At 39.7% G+C, this 23,523-nt stretch overlaps 1 protein-coding gene across 2 annotated transcripts in view; it reads right to left on the reverse strand.

Annotated features, from left to right (window-relative positions):
* Window positions 1–23,278, reverse strand: part of GNG2 (G protein subunit gamma 2) — a 139,583-nt gene extending 116,305 nt beyond the window's left edge. Inside the window, exons 1-2 of one of the 2 annotated variants that reach the window (XM_019923879.3) lie at window positions 23,128–23,278; window positions 2,273–2,313 (exon numbers count right to left, since the gene is read on the reverse strand). The gene's annotated coding sequence lies outside the window, so the exon portion shown is untranslated. The remainder of the gene's footprint in view (window positions 1–2,272; window positions 2,314–23,127) is intronic. The other variant, XM_073800468.1, reaches the window with a different exon arrangement.
* Between the last annotated feature and the right edge of the window lie 245 nt (window positions 23,279–23,523).

The following is a 23,523-nucleotide window of genomic DNA, read 5'->3' on the forward strand; positions in this document are numbered from 1 at the left end:
ACATTTAAATACAGTGATTAGTATGAAAGAAATCAACACCAACATCAGACAGAGAACATGAAAAACTTATTTTAAAAGCCTTCATTATTAATAATATTTGGTAGAGTGTAGGGATGGCTTAGCCCTCACCTGAAGATATTAAGTACGTAACGCCAAAAGAACCTCATTATGGGGTTGCAAAAGCTATACACGGCATTAAAAGCACACATACACACAGGCCTTCCTTCTAATAAGCTCTAGACCAGAGATTCTCAGTCGTGACTACACATTGTAATCACCTGGGGAGATCTTATAAACTACAGATGGTCAGACCCCTCCCCAAGGGATTCTGACTCAAGTGGTCTGGGTAGGGTTTACATATCAGTGCTTTCAAACACTTCCCTGGAGATTCTGACATGCACCCAGGACTGAGAATCACTGCTCTGTACCATCCATGAGCAGTCTATTGGACATATCCGTCTGGATGTGGCCACTCCACAGATCTGAATCTGTTCCTCTCTTCCTGTATCTGTAGCCCAGTTATCATCACTCACTGAATTTCCCATAGACAAATCGGGGAGTTTTTCTAAATGTCCTCCTCTCCTTCATCTTCAATCAGCAATTTCATCAGTTCTCCCATATCCAGCCCATCATTTGCAAATCCAAGAAGTCTACTGGTCTCCCTTCCATTAGCTTTTCTCTATTTTTTCTCTTAAGAAGGTTTTGATACTAGTAAATACTAAATATCGGCTGAATGAGTACATGGATAAATGGCTAGCTTCAGCAAAGTAAGTTAGGTTAAAAGCAGGTTTTATTTTTTATTTGCATTTTGCTGTAGCCACTAAATAGTTGTATAAACAATTAAAAATCTAACAGCCAAATTCAAGCCATCATCATATAATCCAATGCTCCAATGGGAAAAGAAGAGAAGGGGTGGAGGTATAGATGAAACAATACTGGTCATGAGTTATAATTGTTAAAACTGAGTGATAGGGATATAGAAGTTCATTATATTATCCTCTCTATTTGGTATATGCTTGAAATTTATCAGAATGAAGTTAATTTTAAAAGGGGGGGGAGGACTTCCCTGGTGGTGCAGTGGTTAAGAATCCACCTGCCAATGCAGGGGACATGGGTTCGAGCCCTGGTCTGGGAAGATCCCACACACCGTGGAGCAACTAAGCCCATGCGCCACAATCACTGAGCCTGCGCTCTAGAACCCACGAGCCACAACTACTGAGCCCTCATGCCACAACTACTGAAGCCCACGTGCCTAGAGCCTGTGCTCCACAACAAGAGAAGCCACCGCAGTGAGAAGCCCATGCACCACAACGGAGAGTAGCTCCCACTCGCCACAACTAGAGAAAGCTCATGCGCAGCAACGAAGACCCAACGCAGCCAAAAAATAAATAAATTTATAAATAAATAAATAAAATTAAATTAAATTAAATGGGGGGAAGTCCATGTCAGGACTAAAGGAAACTGCATCTCGGTTGGGGAGAGAAAACACATTATCACCTATCTCAGCAATATGGTGACCTTTCAAGTCTACAGCTAGATTCAAATGGCTTTACTCAGTTTCAAAAGCCAAGTCAGTTTCTTCAAGAAGAAACCCCACCAGTATTAAATTGACCTTTTATTGTGACTGTTGTTGCTGCTGAAAAAGCCCTTATAATGTCTACAACCAATCTGTTAAGAACAGGGTTTACACTTCTCTGGGCTAATCTACTCTGACATCTGTCTTTCACTATCCTCAATGGCTGCCACCAATTAATCATGTTCGGTGCCACAGAGACACAATTTGTTAAGGCAGTGACCTCAAAGGCTTCCAAACTCAGGTTTTTAGAAGAAAATGGGTGAAATCTGATTGTTTTGTTTTGTTTTGTTTGCGTTATGCGGGCCTCTCACTGTTGTGGCCTCTCCCATTGCGGAGCACAGGCTCTGGACGCGCAGGCTCAGCGGCCATGGCTCACGGGCCCAGCCGCTCCGCAGCATGTGGGATCTTCCTGGATCGGGGCACGAACTTGTGTCCCCTGCATCGGCAGGTGGACTCTCAACCACTGCGCCACCAGGGAAGCCCCGAGAAATCTGATTTTTAACTATCATTAAGGAGAGCCATTTTTTTCCCCTTTAAATCCTAAAGTCATGTCAACATTGCTAAAGACTATGAATATTTCTTTTTGATCAACATCACATGTTAAATGCTTTCATCTCTGGGCTTAAGATTTTTCTTTAACTCTTGAAGTTCTGATTAGATTTAAGATCCTAGAAGAAAATATTTCAGAATTCTTACCTCTTCAGTTCCCAAAGCCTGAAGCTCACTGGCAGATCTGGCTGTTGAGAAAGCAGAGTGGAGAATGTATTGGTTTTTTTTTTTTTAAAAAAAAAAGAGAAATAACATGATACACAAACGCTGAACAAGCAAATAAATGTTTCTGTAAATAGGGTTTGGTGGTGATGGCTGAATAGCTCAAGGGGCAGAGGGGCTCACAGGTCTACCTTTCTGAGCCAATAAACAAACATTTTGTTAACTCTTTTTCTTTGAAGAAACAGATTTGTGAAAATAGGAGTCCCTTTCTTTGTGAACTTCCCTAACCTGAAAGAAAACATGAAAATACCAAGTCGGCTTGGGAACCTAGGGCAAGCACAGTTCTTGGTGACAGAGGCTGTGTACCGCTGAGATGAATAAGAACAAGCTTTCCTCCTGACCTAACTTGATTAGCTCCCAGCAGGACCGAAGTCCCAGATACACTCTTTCTCCAGGTGTTAGGGACAGGGGTGGGGCTCCATTCGTGTATATCTAACCCTTTAAGAGGGTAGGTTGGACAAGTTAATGGTTAAAAAACGTCGTTAGCATCCAAAGCTGAAGGCTGTTTAGAAGTAGAAACACCTATACCCTTAGCCACTCATGATCTCTGGGATGCTGGGCAGAGTCGGCCTAATTCCGCCTTGTGTGAGTGTGGTTCCTATCTAAGAAAGTTCCTGTCTTTACTTCTGAAAAGATATCCAGCAGCCAGCTCAAAGGGAACTGCCTAAGCCTCAGGGAATGCTTTACCATTCATATTTTGCTGTGTCTCGGAACTAAGAGTTACTCAGCATCTAGAGCATTATGACTGGGAGTGTAAATCAGATTCATGTTGGGTCCTGAGACCAAATGAACAGCAGTGTCTCTAGAGGTCTCCCATTGCCTAAGACTGGCACGTGTGCTAAAATCTCAGCCCAACTGATTATATTCCCAGATGACTATACGGGACCATGTGTTTTTAAATGAGCCAACATGATTAGAAAACCATTATCTCATGATTAATGACAGCAAAGGAAACAAAAACAAGCCAAGGGCAGAAAACAACCTATTTTCAGAGAATAAACCCTAGGGATAACAATGATTAGTGGGACTTGCAAAATAAGCCTCGAAGGGAGCTCTGAGTCCAGCACTCTCATACGTTCTTGGGAGAGCATAAATCAACACAATCTCTCTGGAAAGCAGTTGGGCAATATTTATCAAGATTCCAAATATGTTCTCACCCATTGTCTTGGTGATGTCACTCCTTGACTTGATCCAAAAAATGCAAAGTATAGACAAAGAAGTATTACCAAGGTGTTAGAAATAGCCTAAATATGAATAACATAACCCATTAAGTAAAACAGAAAAATTCCACACGATGGAACTTGGAAACAATAAATACAAAAAATTTAAGTGATGAGGAAGAATACACATGGAATAAAGTTATGCGAAAAGAGAATACAACATTATATATAGAGTATGACCTCAGCTAATTTTCTAATATCTATATATTATATACATGCATTTTTGAATACATTTTCATATTTTTAATATTCTAATATATCACATACAATATTTTCTAGTAAATATTATACATATCTTTCTGATACATATTTTTCTAGAAAAAAGATTGGAAGAAGGTATGTCAAAATGTTAACAGTGTATTATCCCTTTTGTATAGAAAATGGAAGTACCAGAAATTGCTAGATATTCCCCAGTATCTGCTTTCCCCTTCTTCCATGCTTGTGATAGAACCTAAGCTAGGCACATACATGTCAAGAATAACTGCTTTTCCCAGCCTCCCTTGTTGCTAGGTGTGTGGCCATGTGACAAAGTTCAAGGGGATTGCTGCAGCAGTGATGGGTGCAACTTCTGGGTCATGCCGTCCCCTTTCCAACTTTCTCCCTTCCTACAGGCTATAGTGAGGTCCTTATGGTAGGAAGCCACTTTAGACCATAAAGCAAGGAAAATATGCTTGGAATGATGTATCCAGGAGACTGGATACCTGGATGATCTTGTGGAGGAGAGTTACCTTACCAGCCCTGGACCACACACCTCTGGATTATTATGTGAGAGAGAAATAACTTCTCACTTCTGTAAGCCACTGTGAAATCAGGTCTCTGTTCTATGTGGTTCAACCAAAAACCTAATTAATGGAAGGGGTCAGTCTTAATTTTTTTTTTTACACTTTAAGTATTTTCCAAATTTTCAATGATCACCATGAATTACTTTCACCATCAGAAAAAGTTTAAGTTAAGTATTGTTTACTAATCTTAAAAAGATTAAGACAGCATAGAATGAAGTTTGGGTAACATGTGCCTTCTTCCCACATATGAGAGGAAAAATGAAATCCACAGTTTTAAGAAATAGTTTTTACACCATATGCCAGGGCAAAATCACACACAAACTCCCTGCATTTGCATGACCCTTTAATCAAACTCCACGGCACTTTATTTCAAGCCTTTTGAAAAATAGTTTTAATAAGGAAAAGTTGTAGAAATAAAATCTGCATGAGGAATACTCTAAGAAAACCTCTAGTCAATGTATTATCCATTTAAGAGGATACCTAGGCTTCTTAAAGTAATCTTAAATCATTCTTAAAAACCAGTTTTGTAGGTGCACTAACTCATACCTTTAACTTAAGGGTGTTGGGCTTCCCTGGTGGCGCAGTGGTTGAGAGTCCGCCTGCCGATGCAGGGGACACGGGTTCGTGCCCCGGTCCGGGAAGATCCTACGTGCCGCGGAGCGGCTGGGCCCGTGAGCCATGGCCGCCGAGCCTGCGCGTCCGGAGCCTGTGCTCCGCAACGGCAGGGCCCACAGTGGTGAGAGGCCCGCGTACCGCAAAAAAAAAAAAAAAAAAAAAAAACTTAAGGGTGTTGATTGTTCTCCATACAGAATCATAATGAATCACTCCTCAGTAATCCCACTTTGTTGACTGTCCATCAAAAAAGCATGTATGTTGGGATTTCCCTGGTGGTGCAGCGGTTAAGAATCTGTCTGCCAATGCAGGGGACACAGGTTTGAGCCCTGGTCCAGGAAGATCTCACATGCTATGGAGCAACTAAGCCCGTGCACCACTATGCCACTATGCCACTATGCCACAGTAGCCCGAATGCTACTGAACCTGTGCTCTAGAGCCCGCGAGCCACAACTGCTGAGCCCGTGCGCCACAACTACTGAAGCCTGCGCACCTGGAGCCCATGCTCCACCACAAGACAAGCCACTGCAATGAGAGGCCTGAGCACAGCAATGAAGAGTAGCCCCTGTTCACCACAACTAGAGAAAGCCCACGTGCAGCAACGAAGACCCAACGCAGCCAAAAAATAAATAAATAAATGGGGGGGGAAGCATGTATGTTGATTTTACTTTCCCCTGGTGTGATGACAGATTTGGCAGAGTTCACATAACCTCCTTGGTCTCCTCTGTGATCCAGGGACCTATATTATAAGATGACTGTCCAAGATAAAGGAGTCATATCTACTCCATAAAACAGAGAAAAGAGACCTGGTCTACTTGGGGATCAGATCTGAAACAATGGCCTCACTAAAACCCGTCTCTAACTGTATTAGAATAATGCACTGAGGAGCGTTTAAATCTGTAATAATATTATGCCAGTGGCATTTTGGCACCTTTTAGAGACTCACTAAAGCCCTGTGCACCTTCACACCAGACACTTACCGGGTAGATCTGAGAGACTTATATGTAATTATATAGCAGATAAAGGACAAATTTACCCCCCTTCTTCCTGAGAGAATGCCAAATGGCCCTTTTCTCTCCTGTGAATCACAACACCCAACAGTAAAACGGCTAACTTATATTCAGTAACAAAGGGAGGATGCCAGAGTTTCTTTAATTCCCTCTCAGGACAACTGTGCCAGTACATTTTCAAGAAACCCTACACTCTCTTGTGATAGTCAAATTGAAGCTGATAGTCAACGCTCTGAATTCTCAGTTTCTCTCCGCCTCTTCCCTTTACAGGAACATAAGCAACCCAACTCCACAGGCCTAATTACCATGGTAACACCATGCACCGTGATTATGAGTGTGTTTGTTTTTTAAAATGACTCACAGATTGTTCCCCCAGAAACCCCAGACACACAGGTTTCTGGCTGGTTTATAAAATCTATCCAAAGTTTTCTTGCAAATGTCTTGCTCTTCATAGCACAACTGGTGTGACAGCAAGAGAGTAATCAAATCAATATGCCCATCTCTTTAAGGATGAAAAAACACCACTTGGTTTTTTAAACACTCCAAGATTAATCAATTTAAAACTCGGGTTAATAATGAAATTAATTTGGGTTTGTACACTGGAGAAAAGTAATCTGTTTCTAATTTAAATAATTAAGGTAGTTCATAATGTAGTTTTAGGGACCCAAATAAAATTATCAGGTGAAATAAAATCAACAGTAAAAATTATCAAATAAAATAGCCTATATCGGTGCATACATGGGCGATCATATGTAAAGTGTTTTAAAAGAATAAATGTAAGTCCTTTTTTAAAATTAAAAATGCATTTTCTTTTCCTTAACACTGTCTGATCGTAACAATATAACTTGATTCTAGGGTAAATGTAAGTCTTAATGCCGAGATGTTTTTAAACTAAGGTCTAAAATAAAGAGATTTATTTTTAAAAAGCAAACATGAAAGAGTCCAGATATTTGGAAGAACTGTGGACTACTTCCATCTATTTATCAATACATATTATTTAAGACCCTCTATGTACTAAGCACCACTGTTTATAACTGAACATTGTAATAGGACTTAGGGAAGACTATTTTCTTACTGAAGACAAAGGTCATGGGCATGGCTGAGTCCTTCATCTTCTCTCAGAAGATCCTTTGTGTCACAAGGCACCATTCTGGATGAGCTTTTAGTGAGAGGGACCATGACCCAGTGATCACATCAGGCCTAGAATTCAGAGTCCTGACGTGGGCATCATGGGTGGCTCTCTCCAAAAAAAATAGATGTTGGTAATTTTGGTATATTGATTTTCCTCTGTACGAAATGGAAATAAACCCTATTTTAAAAGAAATTTAGGCTTCCCTGGTGGTGCAGTGTTTGAGAGTCTGCCTGCCAATGCAGGGGACACGGGTTCGAGCCCCGGTCTGGGAAGATCCTGCATGCCGCGGAGCAGCTGGGCCCATGAGCCACAATTACTGAGCCTGCGCGTCTGGAGCCTGTGCTCTGCAACAAGAGAGGCCGCGATAGTGAGAGGCCTGCGCACGACAATGAAGACTGGCCCCCACTTGCCACAACTAGAGAAAGCCCTCGCACAGAAACGAAGACCCAACTCAGCAAAAAAAATAAATTAATTAAAAAAAAAGAAATTTAAATGAAAAATTTTATATAAATCTATATAAATTAAAATGTGAAGTACCCTGATATTTACTTATGGTACAACATATGATAAGCAGACACACACACATACACAATTCATTAAAAATGACTATCTCCAGGACTCTGGGAGGGCTCATGACAAGGAGTACCTCCCAGAACTTCTGCTGCCAGTGTACTTGTCCTCACGGTGAGACACAGCCACACCCTGCCTCTGCAGGAGACCCTCCAACACTAGCAGGGCTGAGGGCAGACAGCAGAAGCAAGAAGAACTACAATCCTGCAGCCTGTGGAACAAAAACCACATTCACAGAAATATAGACAAGATGAAAAGGCAGAGGGCTATGTACCAGATGAAGGAACAAGACAAAACCCCAGAAAAACAACTAAATGAAGGGGAGATAGGCAACCTTCCAGAAAAAGAATTCAGAATAGTGATAGTGAAGATGACCCAGGACCTCGGAAAAAGAATGGAGGCAAAGATCAAGAAGATGCAAGAAATGTTTAACAAAGACCTAGAAGAATTAAAGAACAAACAAACAGAGATGAACAGTACAATAACTGAAATGAAAACTACACTAGCTGGAATCAATAGCAGAATTACTGAGGCAGAAGAAAGGATAAGTAACCTGGAAGACAGAATGGTAGAATTCACTGCTGCGGAACAGAACAAGAAAAAGAATGAAAAGAAATGAAGACAGCCTAAGAGACCTCTGGGACAACATTAAATGCAACAACATTCGCATTATAGGGGTCCCAGAAGGAGAAGAGAGAGAGAAAGGACCAGAGAAAATATTTGAAGACATTATAATTGAAAACTTCCCTAACATGGGAAGTAGCCACCCAAGTCCAGGAAGCGCAGTGAGTTCCATACAGGATAAACCCAAGGAGATACACGTCAAGACACATAGTAATCAAACTGGCAAAAATTAAAGACAAAGAAAAATTATTGAAAGCAGCAAGAGAAAAATGACAAATAATATACAAGGGAACTCCCATAAGGTTAACAGCTGATTTCTCAGCAGAAACTCTACAAGCCAGAAGGGAGTGGCATGATATACTTAAAGTGATGAAAGCAAAGAACGTACAACCAAGATTACTCTACCTGGCAAGGATCTCATTCAGATTCGATGGAGAAATCAAAAGCTTTACAGACAAGCAAAAGCTAAGAGAATTCAGCACCACAAAACCAGCTCTACAACAAACGCTAAAGGAACTTCGCTAAGTGGGAAACACAAGAGGAGAAAAGGACCTACAAAAACAAACCCAAAACAATTAAGAAAATGGTCATAGGAACATACATATTGATAATTGCCTTAAACGTGAATGGATTAAATGTTCCAACCAAAAGAACCAGACTTCCTGAATGGATACAAAACAAGACTCATGTATATGCTGTCTACAAGAGACCCACTTCAGACCTAGCGACACATACAGACTGAAAGTGAGGGGATGGAAAAAGATATTCCATGCAAATGGAAATCAAAAGAAAGCTGGAGTAGAAATACTCATATCAGATAAAATAGACTTTAAAATAAAGAATGTTACAAGAGACAAGGAAGGACACTACATAATGATCAAGGGATCAATCAAAGAAGAAGATATAGCAATTATAAATATATATGCACCCAACATAGGAGCACCTCAATACATAAGGCAACAGCTAAGAGCTATAAAAGAGGAAATCAACAGTAACACAGTAATAGTGGGGGACTTTAACACCTCACTTACACCAATGGACAGATCATCCAAAATGAAAATAAATAAGGAAACACAAGCTTTAAATGACATGATAGACCAGATAGATTTAATTCATATTTATAGGACATTCCATCCAAAAACAGCAGATTACACTTTCTTCTCAAGTGCGCACGGAATATTCTCCAGGATAGATCACATCTTGGGTTACAAATCAAGCCTCAGTAATATTAAGAAAATTGAAATCATATCAAGCATCTTTTCTGACCAAAAAGCTATGAGATTAGAAATCAATTACAGGCAAAAACCGTAAAAAACACAAACACATGGAGGCTAAACAATATGTTATTAAACAACCAAGAGATCACTGAAGAAATCAAAGAGGAAATCAAAAAATACTTAGAGACAAATGACAATGAAAACAGGACGATCCAAAATCTATGGGATGCAACAAAAGCAGTTCTAATAGGGAAGGTTATAGCTATACAAGCCTACCTCAAGAAACAAGAAAAATCTCAAATAAACAATCTAACCTTACACCTAAAGGAACTAGAGAAAGAAGAACAAACAAAACCCAAAGTTAGCAGAAGGAAAGAAATCGTAAAGATCAGAGAAGAAATAAATGAAATAGAAACAAAGAAAACAATAGCAAAGATCAATAAAACTAAAAGCTGGTTCTTTGAGAAGATAAACAAAATTGATAAACCATTAGCCAGACTTATCAAAAAAAAGGGAGAGGACTCAAATCAATAAAATTAGAAATGAAAAAGGAGAAGTTACAACAGACACTGCAGAAATGCAAAGCATCCTAAGAGACTACTACAAGCAACTCTATGCCAACAAAATGGACAAGCTGGAAGAAATGGACAAATTCTTAGAAAGGTATAACCTTTCAAGACTGAACCAGGAAGAAATAGAAAATATGAACAGACCGATCACAAGTAATGAAATTGAGACTGCGATTAAAAATCTTCCAACAAACAAAAGTCCAGGACCAGATGGCTTCACAGGTGAATTCTATCAAACATTTAGAAAAGAGCTAACACCCATCCTTCTCAAACGCTTCCAAAATATTGCAGATGAAGGAACACTCCCAAACTCATTCTATGAGGCCGCCATCACCCTGATAACAAAACCAAATATACTACAAGAAAAGAAAATTACAGACCAATATCACTGATGAATATAGAGGCAAAAATCCTCAACAAAATACTAGCAAACAGAATCCAAAAACACATTAAAAGGATCATACACCATGATCAAGTGGGATTTATCCCAGAGATGCAAGGATTCTTCAATATACACAAATCAATATGATACACCATATTAACAAATTGAAGAATAAAAATCATATGATCATCTCAATAGATGCAGAAAAAGCTTTTGACAAAATTCAACAACCATTTACGATAAAAACTCTCCAGAATGTGGGCATAGAGGGAACCTACCTCAACATAATAAAGGCCATATATGACAAACCCACAGCCAACATCGTCCTCAATGGTGAAAACTGAAAGCATTTCCTCTAAGATCAGGAACAAGACCAGGTTGCCCACTCTCACCACTATTATTCAACATAGTTTTGGAAGTCCTAGCACCAGCAATCAGAGAAGAAAAAGAAATAAAAGGAATACAAATTGGAAAAGAAGAAGTAAAGCTGTCACTGTTTGCAGATGACATGATACTATACATAGAGAATCCTAAAGATGTCACCAGAAAACTACTAGAGCTAATCAATGAATTTGGTAAAGTTGCAGGATACAAAATTAATGCACAGAAATCTCTTACATTCCTATACACTAATGATGAAAAATCTGAAAGAGAAATTAAGGAAACACTCCCATTTACCACTGCAACAAAAAGAACAAAACACCTAGGAATAAACCTACCTAGGGAGACAAAAGACCTGTATGCAGAAAACTTTAAGACACTGATGAAAGAAATTAAAGATGATACCAACAGATGGAGAGATATACCACATTCTTGGATTGGAAGAATCAATATTGTGAAAATGACTATACTACCCAAAGCAATCTACAGAGTCAATGCAATCACTACCAAATTACCAATGGCATTTTTTACGGAACTAGAACAAAAAACCTTAAAATTTGTATGGAGACACAAAAGACCCCGAATAGCCAAAGCAGTCTTGAGGGAAAAAAATGGAGCTGGAAGAATCAGACTCCCTGACTTCAGACTATACTACAAAGCTACAGTAATCAAGACAATATGGTACTGGCACAAAAACAGAAACATAGATCAATGGAACAAGGTAGAAAGCCCAGAGATAAACCCATGCACCTATGGTCAACTAATCTATGACAAAGGTGGCAAGGATATACAATGGAGAAAAGACAGTCTCTTCAATAAGTGGTGCTGGGAAAACTGGACAGCTACATGTAAAGGAATGAAATTAGAACACTCCCTAACACCATACACAAAAATAAACTCAAAATGGATTAGAGACCTGCTCTAGACCTCCTAGAGTAATGGAAATAAAAACAAAAATAAACAAATGGGACCTAATGAAACTTCAAAGCTTTTACACAGCAAAGGAAACCATAAACAAGATGAAAAGACAACCCTCAGAATGGGAGAAAATATTTGCCAACGAATCAATGGACAAAGGATGAATCTCCAAAATATATAAACAGCTCATGCAGCTCAACATTAAAAAAGAACAAACAACCCAATCCAAAAATGGGCAGAAGACCTAAATAGACATTTCTCCAAAGAAGACTTACAGATGGCCAAGAAGCAAATGAAAAGCTGCTCAACATCACTAGTTATTAGAGACATGCACATCAAAACTACTATGAGGTATCACCTCACACCAGTTAGAATGGGCATCATCAGAAAATCTACAAACAACAAATGCTGGAGAGGGTGTGGAGAAAAGAGAACCCTCTTGCACTGTTGGTGGGAATCTAAATTGATACAGCCACTGTGGAGAACAGTATGGAGGTTCCTTAAAAAATTAAAAATAGAATTACCATATGATCCAGCAATCCCACTACTGGGCATATACCCAGAGAAAACCATAATTCAAAAAGACACATACACCCCAATGTTCATTGCAGCACTATTTACAATAGCTAGGTCATGGAAGCAACCTAAATGCCCATTGACAGACGAATGGATAAAGAAGATGTGGTACATATATACAATGGAACATTACTCAGCCATAAAAAGGAACGATATTGGGTCATTTGTTGAGACGTGGATGGATCTAGAGACTGTCATACAGAGTGAAGTTAGAAAGAGAAAAACAAATATTGTATATTAACGCATATATGTGGAACCTAGAAAAATGGTACAGATGAACCAGTTTGCAGGGCGGAAATTGAGACACAGATGTAGAGAACAAACGTATGGACACCAAGTGGGGAAAGCGGCAGGGGAGTGGGGGTGGTGGTGTGATGAATTGGGTGATTGGGACTGACATGTATACACTGATGTGTATAAAATTGATGACTAATAAGAATCTGCTGTATAAAAAAATAAATTAAATTTAAAAAATTTTTAAAAAACAACTATCTCTAAATTGCTACATATTTTATGTATTGTTACCAATAATATTTTTTTCTCTAGAGCTTGAAGGGATAACCAGAGCCTATCAGTCAGGATAGGCTAAGGTTATACTGTGGAAACAACCCCCAAATCTTTTAAGACAGAAAAACTCATTTTTCACTCTCACTATGTGTCCATTGCAGGTCAGTGGAGAGACCATCTCTGTGTTGTCTTTATTCTAAGACCCAGGCTTAAGAGCTCAGCCACTGTCCCTGTGTTTCCACCACTGTCAATTGCCAAGGAATGTGCTCACATTCTGGTCATTATAAGCTTCCTCCTAGAGGTGAACATCACTTCTGCTTTCACTTCACTGGTCAATGCAAGACACAGGGCTACACCTAACTAAAGCAGATGGAGACCTGTAAGCCTATCATGAGTTGGGAAGGAAAACCAGAAATATTTTTGCCTAATCACATGCATTGGTGAACAAATAGTGCAAGCCTGAGACTGTCACTTAACTAAGTCACAACACTGACGTCTGACTATGCCGAGGAAGCAGGCTTCCTCAGGTGATTTCTTACTTCAAGTTCTGAGCACCTGTGGTTCATGTTGGGCCATAATCATTTCTGCTAAAACTGGCTGAGAACCCCATGGCTAGAACTGAAGATCCTCTACTCCATCTTTGTGGTAACAATAATAATTATACTAATAATAGCTACAATTCTGAATAGTTAGTTACTATATGTCAGGCACTATGACATGTAAAATAAACATTTTACATACATTATATAATTTTCCCCTATTTTGTGAAGTAGGTATTGTCATTATATCCCAATCTATAGATAAGGAAACAGAGGCACAGATAGTTTAAGCAACTTGTCCAGGACATTCTGATTCCAAACCAATGTTCTTTAACTACTATGCTCTCCTGTGTATTAAACCTTAGAATATTATTTTTGTATACTGTAGTATTTTCAGATTATTTTAAAACATAATAAAAAATCATTTTTTTTTTGCTTAGAAATTTTCATTTTTTTTAACTTAAATTTTTTATTAGTTTAATTTTAAAAAAAATGTGGGGACTGTTTGATATCAAGTTTTCTTTTCCCCCAATGGAAAAAAAATAATAAAACTGTTAACGAAATTACTTTAATGCCTATACACAGTAATGTTCTCTAAACACAGCCATCATTCATGAAGTTTAAAAAATAATGGCAAAGGATCCATTCAATTCTCCAAAGAAAGACTAGACTAAAAGGACTGTTAATTTTTTTTTCTGTGTAAATTTTTTCACAATTTTTCTCATATGGTTCTGTGCAGATCAGATAAATACCCTTCTTAAACACAGCTCTGTTGGCAAAGCTTAGAAATGAACTTTTACTTTCCTGTTTAAAGATGCAAATATACGAGTAGGAAGCATTCGATCATTTATTACAGAGAAGGTATTCCTACCATTAACACTTAATCTGTTACGAAGAGAATGCACAGAAATACACCTAGAGGCAAGCAGTAAAAACACTGTAATGACGGCAGCTTCACTGCAATTTCCCTTTTTCACTCCTGCTGCCTCACAAACCTAGCCTCTGAAATGAAATATCAGAATGAAAAATAGGAACCATGAAGACAATGCAACAATAATAGAACTGCATGTTGCCTCTGCAGTTGGAAAGTGGAAAACTATTTTCAAAATAACTCATAATCAGAATTTTCAGAGAGCATTCTTGCTTCTCTTACATGTGCTGTAATCCACAAAATGCATACCTCTCTAGACAAAACAGTGTTTTCCTTTAAGTCTGATAGACATCATAAACAGAACCCTTGGCCTCTCTTGTTTATTTCTTGGCCCAGGGTGGATTTTATTTAGATCAAATTGATTTAAATGACGAGTCAGGAAGGCTCAATTTAATTATATATATGTGTATTTTACAATGCAGAAATGCAGGGCTAGTTGTCTAAATTAAATGCCATTCTTATCACTTACTAGGACCTGATGTAATTTCTTCTGGAATCATTTGTTTAGAAGGTGATTCTTTGCTTCATCTCACAGGAGCCATTTTGTATTTTCTTCCAGGACTCTTTCTCTAGTCTACCTAGATCATCACCATCAACTAAAGCAAGCTTTTCATTTGTGTGTATTTGTGTATGTTTGTTTTTCTGAAAGGAGAATGCATGGAAACACTGTTCAACTCAAAGTTGTATGATTTTGATAAGTTTAACCTTTTGGGCCTTGATATCTTCATGTATAGGATGGAAACAATAATAGTGGCAGATTCTGTTGAACACCCGATACCCATTCACCCCTTCTTCCTTGCTAATAGAGCTAGACCTTTTTCTGGAGTCTGGTGACCAGACCAGTTTTTCAGAGAGGCGGGCCTGCGCCATGGCCTCACAGGACACTTGAACTAGCCAATCACAGCAGCTCTGTCTGCCTCACTACTAATAGGGAAGGCACATGAGTTGTGAATGTCATCTCAGAGAGGCCTTCAGGGATTACCCAACAAAGGTAAAATTCCCATGGCCACACCATCATACACACAATCTCTATCATTCAATCTGTTTCTATTTTAATCCACCTCAGCACTTATCACTACCTGATATTTTCTTGTATTGTAATTTGTTTCTGTCAATGGGGTCCGATCCTGGCTAATTCTGATCTGATTAGTCTAGGTTGAGGCTGGGTCATAGGTGTTTTTTCAAAGTACCCCTCAGTGATTTCTAATGTGCAGCTAGATCTGTAAACCATTTGTTTATGTGTTTACCAGGTCTCTCTCAATAGAAGGTAATTTCCAAGAAAACAAAGAACTGGCCTGTTTTGTTCATCCAAGTGTCCCTGGCCCCTCGAAGGACACATGGCACATTGCAGACATTCCGTTAAGACTTGTGGACAGACTGACTGTATTGTAGTTCTGTCAGTATTTGTCTGTTTTCCCAGTAGTTTATAAGCTCCTAGAATATCTAGTCCACTCTGCATAAAAAAATAAGTGACTCAAGAAAGTTCATTAAACGAATGATAAACAAACTGCATTTGTGAACCCAAATGTTCTCACCAAAAACAAACAAACAAAACAAAAACAAAAATCCCACAAATATATGTGAGGTGATGTATGTGTTAATTAACTAGATGGGAGGAATCCTTTCACAGTATATATGTATATCCAATCACCATGATGAACACTTTAAATATCTTATAATTTTATTTGCCAATTACACTTCAATAAAACTGAAATTGAAAACAAACAAAAACCCAAGCTGTATTTGTGTGCTGTAAGGAAGACAAAGATGAAACTGGGTGTGGCTGCTGTCCTCAAAGAGTTTGCAAAAGAAAAAAAAAAAAAAGCAGATTTTCATTATACACACAAGAATGCACTAATTGCTGTGATGAAAGAACAAAAGACTTCAGGGGAAGTAAAAATTGCTTTTTATTGGGAAAGGAAGAAACCAAGGAAGACTTCATGGAAGAGACAGCATTTGAACTGAGCCTCACAGGATGAATGGAATTTGGCTACGCAGAGAAGCAAGACTACAGGGGTGAAGTGTGGAAGGAGAAGCAGGAAAGTTCTTCCAGGGAGAGGGAAGAACACAAACAACAAATCAGCCCAGGTGGAGGTCAGGAGGGCTAGAACAAGACACTGGCTGTCAACATGGGAAAGATTAGATGGTGTCAAGATATGTTTCCGGTGACAATGCAAAGGTCTGAGCAACTGACTCCAACTTGGTTGTTTTGGTGAGGAAAACAATGAAATTGGGTTTTCCTAATTGAGGGACTGAGAATGGGGTGTCATTAATAGTCGTGGAATCAGGTGAGGAGCTGGTTTTGAGTGGGGAAAGGCAATGGCAAGCACTGATTTGGAGTCTCAGTTTCAGTGGGTTGGATGTTCTGGCAAGTTTGCAGGGTGCTCGATGTGCACGTTTAGAGTAGGTGAGAGATCAGGATGGAGAATCAGATTTGGAACTGCCCCCCACCCTGGTGACAATGTCAGAAATCATAGAAAAGGGTTTGATAAAGGAAGAGGGAGAAATTTAGTGGCAGAAGAATCAAATCTTGAGAACACTCATATTTGGGGAGCAGAACTTGGAGTTAATGGAGATGTTGGGAGCCTTCAGAGAGGCATGAAGGGTGGCAGAATATGCCACTCCAAAATATGCCTGTTTGGCATAAGAATTATTTCAGGCAGATTATCGTGGAAACAGGAGACACTGGAGAGATTATGAAAACATACTAGAGGTTACATTTTTGTAAGGGAAATTTACATTATAAAGGAAATCTCGTGTAAGGGTGCCTCCCTCTCTGTTCCAGGAAAAGAAGGAGTGGAACCAACTTAAATATGTATATCAAATCTTACTCTTATTTACCACACTTTTCCTGGCCGCCTCCCCATAACTGCCCTCCTCCACTCCTCCTTAATTTTGTCTTTAGCTCAAGATGGTATTTAAGCCTGAGTTCTAAACCACTTCTGAGAGCTCCTCATTTTTCCCTGGTATCTCCCATGTACACATGAGGTATACAAGTTAATAAATGTCCATTTGTTTTTCTCTTATCAATCTGTCTTTTGTTACAGGCTTCTCAGCACTGAGAAAGGTGGAGGGAAAACTATTTTTCCTTCGCTACAGGTAGGAAGAAAACAAAGTTAGTAGAGGTTACCAAAGTCAAGGGGAAGCTTTGTTGGCAACTGGTTTGTTTAAATTTATATGTGTAAACTAAGCATGTTTGCAGGCAAAGAGGCAAGGGCCAATAAAAAGAAGAAGCCAAATGTGTAAGGAGATAGAATTATTGTCAGAACATAGTCCCCTAGAAAGTAAAAGGAAAGAAGAGTCCAAGTCCAGGCTTGAAAGAAAAGCTGTGCTAATTTGACCTAGGAAGGGAGGAGAAGAAAATGAATGAAGACATGAGAAATTGTGAGGTGGTAAAGAATGAGGTTGAGGAATTCCATAATATATGCCTTCTCCAAATAACAGGAGGTGAGGTCACCTGTAATGAATAAAGGGAGTGGGGGCTTGGGTTTAATGGTTTTCATTGAAAATGCAGAGGGGATAGTAAAAAGTGAAATTAAAAAAAAAAAGGATTTCCTAAGAACAGCAATGGCCCTGCTCATGTTGCAAGGAATCTGGAGTAGAGCCCATCACTCCAGTTTCCAGACCCTCTCCTTCAGCTCTATTGCCAGATGCCTGGGGCAGAGGATAATGGGAAGGTCTGACCCTGACAACCAGACTGGCAGGGGGACAAGGGAAGGCCAAAGAAATAGGGAGGAAGGGTCAGGTGACTGGCTTTACTAAGTCTTTCCATTAAGAGCTTGACTGTATAACAAGAGATAAAAGAGCTGACCCTGTCTTATACCTTCACTTCTAAGAAACATGTTATCTCTAGAGTTTGAGAATTGAGCTCCCTCTTTTCTAATGTTTAAGGAAGTCCTCTAGAGATTCTGAACATTGTCTGAACATTGACTCCCATTAACTATAACTGATTTTCTTTAACGTAAGAGTTTTAAGGAACCACATATATCTCTAACGCTCTTACCTGAAAATCTGAATCTCAATTCCACATTGGCATCTTTACATTTGAACAAATTTGAACACAGAAACATAGCATATTAACTTTAAACATTACCCTCTTCTTTTTAAACAAAAGAATATGGTCTTCCAAACAATTTTTAAAGTGACAAAGTATAATGACTTTCTCTATCCATTTGCCCTACTGTGGATGGAAGTAAAATGGAAATTAAATTGGGAGGTGAGGTATTAATCAACTGTGCAGCTCTAGAAAGGTAACAAATTCTGGTCCTATTTTGTGATCCGTCATGGAGGGGTTGATACAGGCTAGGTTTGTTCCCAGGTCATTTTTAGCTCTACAATTCTATGATGTCATAGGCTGGGACAAAGTCTTAACCCAGCTCTGTTCCCCTCTCCCACCTGGGTCTAGTAAAGCCAGTCATGGGTCTTCCCAGTAACCACAGAACCAACAGATTTGCAAATTTTAAAAAGTTGGAGGTCATTATCCAACTTCCTAGTACACACACAGAGTGCATTACAAAAAATTAACATACAGTTTTTCAGGAGCTCTTCAAACCATTCAAGGTCAACATCTGCACCCACACCATAAACCTCAGGTATCACTGCTGTTCAAGAGTCTTCCCTAATCTTTCTGCCCAGATCGCCTCAGCCCCATCCATACCCTGCCTCACTGGTTTTGGAATGGAGAGTGAAATCTGTGGTGGAAAGTGAAACACAGGATTCTTATTTTCAAAAGTGAAATTTAGACTAGAATCACATTGCATTAGTAGAAACTTCTCTCAGAATCTATTGTTGTTTAACTACTATAGCCCCTTTCCAAGGTTAATCCTCTCCATTATAAAGAGTTTGAGAACAATTTAGCATGTAGTTTCTCCTCCCTTTTTCTGAACTTGCTACCTATTGGGCACTTTTTCTCCTGCAGCTAATGAGTAGAGACTAGAAAGACACTGAAGTGATGGCCCCCTCCTGGGGGGGCCTGGCCTGCACCTGACCAGCAGGATCACTGGTCTACAATTAGGGTTTGAATTTCACTATCAGGTTCTTGATATCACTAATTATCAGGATCTACGCAGATTTTCTTTCTCCTCTTGCGTTTAAAAGTTACTTTTGAGAGATGTATTTCACTTGGGCAGGGATAATACTGGTGTATGCAAGAGACTGAATACAAATATTATAATCATGATCTTTCTGACAAACTATGTTAAGAGATGCCGCCATTTCAAAACGTCTCCTCGAAAACAACCCAATTAAAAAATGGGTAAAGGACTTGAATAGACATTTCTCTAAAGGAGACATACAAATCGCCAACAGGCACGTGAAAAGATATTCAACGTCACTAATCCTCAGGGAAATGCAAATTGAAACCACAAAGAGATACCAATTCACACCCACTGGGATAGTTACTGTCAAAAACAAACAAACAAAAAACCCCAGGAAATAACAAATGTTGGTGAGGATTTGGAGAAATTGGGACCCTCGTGTACTGCTGTGGGAATAGAAAATGGTGTGTAGTGGCTATGGAAAACAGTATGGCCATTCTTCAAAAAATTAAACACAGTTACCATATAATACAGCAATTACACTTCTGGGTACCCCAAAAGAAGTGAAAGCAGGGATATTTGTACACCCATGATCTAGTCACAATAGCTAAAACATGGAAGCAACCCAAGTGTCCATCAACAGATTAATGGATAAAAAACTATAGTATATACATACAATGGAATAGTATTCAGCCTAAAAAAGGAAGGAAATTCCAACATATGCCGTAACATGGATGAACCTTGAAGACATTTTGGTAAGTGAAACAAGCCAGTCACAAAAGGACAAATACTGTATGATTCCACTCACATGAGGTACCTAGAGTCGTCATAGACAGAAGGTAGAATGGTGGTGCCAGGGGCTGGGGGGAGGAGGGAATGGGGCGTTACTGTTTAATGGGAACAGATTTTCAGTTTGAGAAGATGAAAAAGCTCTGGAGATGGATGGTAGTGACAGTTGCACAGCAGTGTCAGTATACTTAATGCCACAGAATGGCACACTTACAAATAGTTAAAATGGGAACTTTTATGTTATATATATTTCACTACAGTTAACAAAAAAATGTCTCCTGAATCTTTGAGATAGTGGCAAAGATCAAGAATACGCTAACTTTTCCCGACGCAGAAGAAAAAATGACATCTGAGTACCTACTAGGTACCAGGCAGGCACTCACAAATCACACGCAAAAGCAAAAACCAAATAAAACACAACAAATAAACAATAACAAAAAATACCCTGATTATGTACTATTAACCCTTTTTTACAGTGAAGAAAGCAAGGTTCATAACAACGTACCAGCTGAAGGAGTGAGAACCAGTGGTAGGATTCAAAGGCAGATCTGCCTGACTCTTGAAGCCTGCATTCTTTTCACTCCACCATGCTGTTTTCTGCTACCCACAGTTGTCTCTGAAGAGCCTTTGTGCTTTGACTATAGAGCTTTTATACTTAAAAGTTGAGCCTGCCTTCTGAAGTAGGCTAAAAAAGTCAGCCGACCAAATGCATTCACTACGAGCCCACCATGAGGCCCAGGACCAACCAGGAGTCGTGTTTCCACTCTGCCGTTGGCCATATGGCAGAAAAACACGCACACACACAATTAAAATTTCAGTGTTGGTTGACTCCCTCAAAAGCCTCCGAACACTGTGGACAAAAGTAGTATGTCTTTTAATATTCCATTTGGCCAGAAGAAGAGGAAATAGTCCCATTTTACAGGACAGGAACTTTTTCCTCTTTTTCTTAAACCTCCTGCCATCGTAGTTACGGATCTGCCGTTACTCATTCATGTTGTGCTTCAAGCTGGAATTTCATAATTAAGGGAACGTTTGGGGCTGTGCAGAAAATAGGCATCTCTTGTTTGATGTTTTCTGAAAGGGAGCAGGGGGCCTCTGGACTCCCCTGTGCCTATGAGTCAAGGTTTCATTTTCTGACTCTTTTGTGAAACACACAGTGAGGAGTAAAGCAGATTGTCTACACATCCTCACACAAAGCAGGGTGTTGGCATTATCTCGTGAATCCAGCCCGTAGCTGAGTAAGTACCAGAGCGTGAGCCCCATCCTCATTCATACAGCCCGGACTCCCAACTTTCCATTTCATTTAATGACAGGCAGCTTGATCACAGAGATCCAGTTAGGGGCATTCGGGATCCAAGATGCACCCGAGATCTCCTCTCTGGGAAGATGATCTTTACATATGGTTCCAGTTCCCGTATGTCTCCCAGACATACGGGAACTGGAACCATGGAATATGTGGCGTGACTTGTTTTGCCCACAGGTTTGATTAAATTCAATGGATTTGTCAGAGGGGCTCCATGGTTTCAATACCAGCACTATTTCGCCTCTTAGTCATCACACAGGTTTAGTTTCATAAGTAGGCTCAGAAAATTTGACTTTTTTTTCTTTAGTACCTAAAGATTCTTATCTCTGAAAATGCACTGCTACCCCACACATTTTGAGAAGACAAATCAATTTCATAAGGTGACATTAAAAAAAAAAAACAAAACTAGAGCTCTTCACAATTGAGAATAATGATAAATGAGGAAGCATATACACTTTCCATGGCATATTTAGTGTTTAAAACCTACACTTTAAGAATGAGTGTCTAAATATGACCTTTTTATTATTTTTACTCCACTATAATCAGTTCTTTCTTTTGAAAATTATCTCCTTTCATTGTAAAAATGCAAGACAAAACCTTTTATCAACGATCACTTATTGCTTAACCACATTTTCTGCTGGAGACACAGCTTAATTTTTAAATCAGGCTATACTAGGATATTAAACCCTCCTACATATCCTGCCAAAGAAATCTCACAATCTCATTTCTAATCCGTTAGACCTATTTACTGCACTTGTATGTATCATTCACAAATATGAACAAGCCATGGCCATAGACTCTAATAAGAGGGCCCATTGCTCAAGAAAATCAAAGAATAAAAATCAAGTTCTGATTTCACTATTTCGTCCATCCACAGCATAGGCAGGTAAGGAAACAACCTGGCAACACTTTTACATGTTGTCCATCACTGAGGCTAATATGCACCTTGACCTATAGGTGAATAAAATCTATATAAACATAAAATCCATATATACACTGGTATCCGAGTCTAGACAAGTTAAACCCGCCACACTCTTTTGAGAAAGAATGCAACTTTAGGATAAGACCCACTGGTAAATGATAGCTGTTTCTGAGGTTATCCTGAAAGCAGCTGCACAGAGCAGAGGGAGGAAGACACCTTTTTTTTTTTTAATGGTAAATACTGCCCCTCACATACGCAATTCCAGCCTTTGTTGGCAAATTCTGAGTACAAAAGGATTTAACCCCCCAAACAAACAAACAAAAAGCCAAATCACAGTCCTTATGCTGCAAGATAGAAGCTACCCCAGTGCAATGTGTAAGAAAGATAATGCAATTAACATTTTACACTCCTCAAACAAGACTGCAACGTTCAGATGATCAGCCCACAGCTTCAGAGCCCCAATTGATTTCCACTGGGCTCTGCTTTCCTTCCAAGAGAACTGCAAACAGCTTCTTAACATTTAGCGTGTTTTCCTGATGAGTCACCGAAGCTAAGCACTAATGAGGATTATTTTTTTTCAAATCAAGGTGTCACGAATTTGGTCCTTCTCAAAAATCCCTGCTAACACAACCCATCCTGACCATTTCCCCCCATCCCCGGAACAATGTGTCTTTCTTCCCCCTCGAAATCTGCCCTTACAACCGCAGGCGAGGGTCATTTTTCTCTTAGCGAGGAGCAACACGAAAAGTGTTTCCTTTACCTTGGCTCCCGAGGCTGGTCCGAGACGAGTGGCTTTCCTCCTCCCTCCGAGCCGCTGTGTGCAGGCGAGCTCCGGCGCAGCCCGCCCAGCCCAGCCCAGCCCAGCCCCGCAGTAGTAGGAGCTGCCCACGGCGCGGCAGCCGCTGTGTGTATGTGTAGCAGCGGCTCCTGCAGCCCAGGGACTAGTCCCCACCCAGCTTTGTCTTCAGTCATCGGTCTTTCTACAGGAAGCAGCGCATCTCCCACTTCCTCCTCTTGCTTGCTGTGAGCTGCTTACTTCTTTCCCTCTCCTTCCATTTCAGGGCTCACGGGAGCCCTTTCCTCTTCTCTTGGGCTACCGACACCAATGTGACTACAATCCCCTTTTCCCCTTTGTTCCAAGACCCTTTGGGGGCCG

This window comes from Tursiops truncatus, chromosome 2, assembly GCF_011762595.2.
Source record: "Tursiops truncatus isolate mTurTru1 chromosome 2, mTurTru1.mat.Y, whole genome shotgun sequence".
In the NCBI taxonomy this organism is placed as follows: domain Eukaryota; kingdom Metazoa; phylum Chordata; class Mammalia; order Artiodactyla; family Delphinidae; genus Tursiops; species Tursiops truncatus.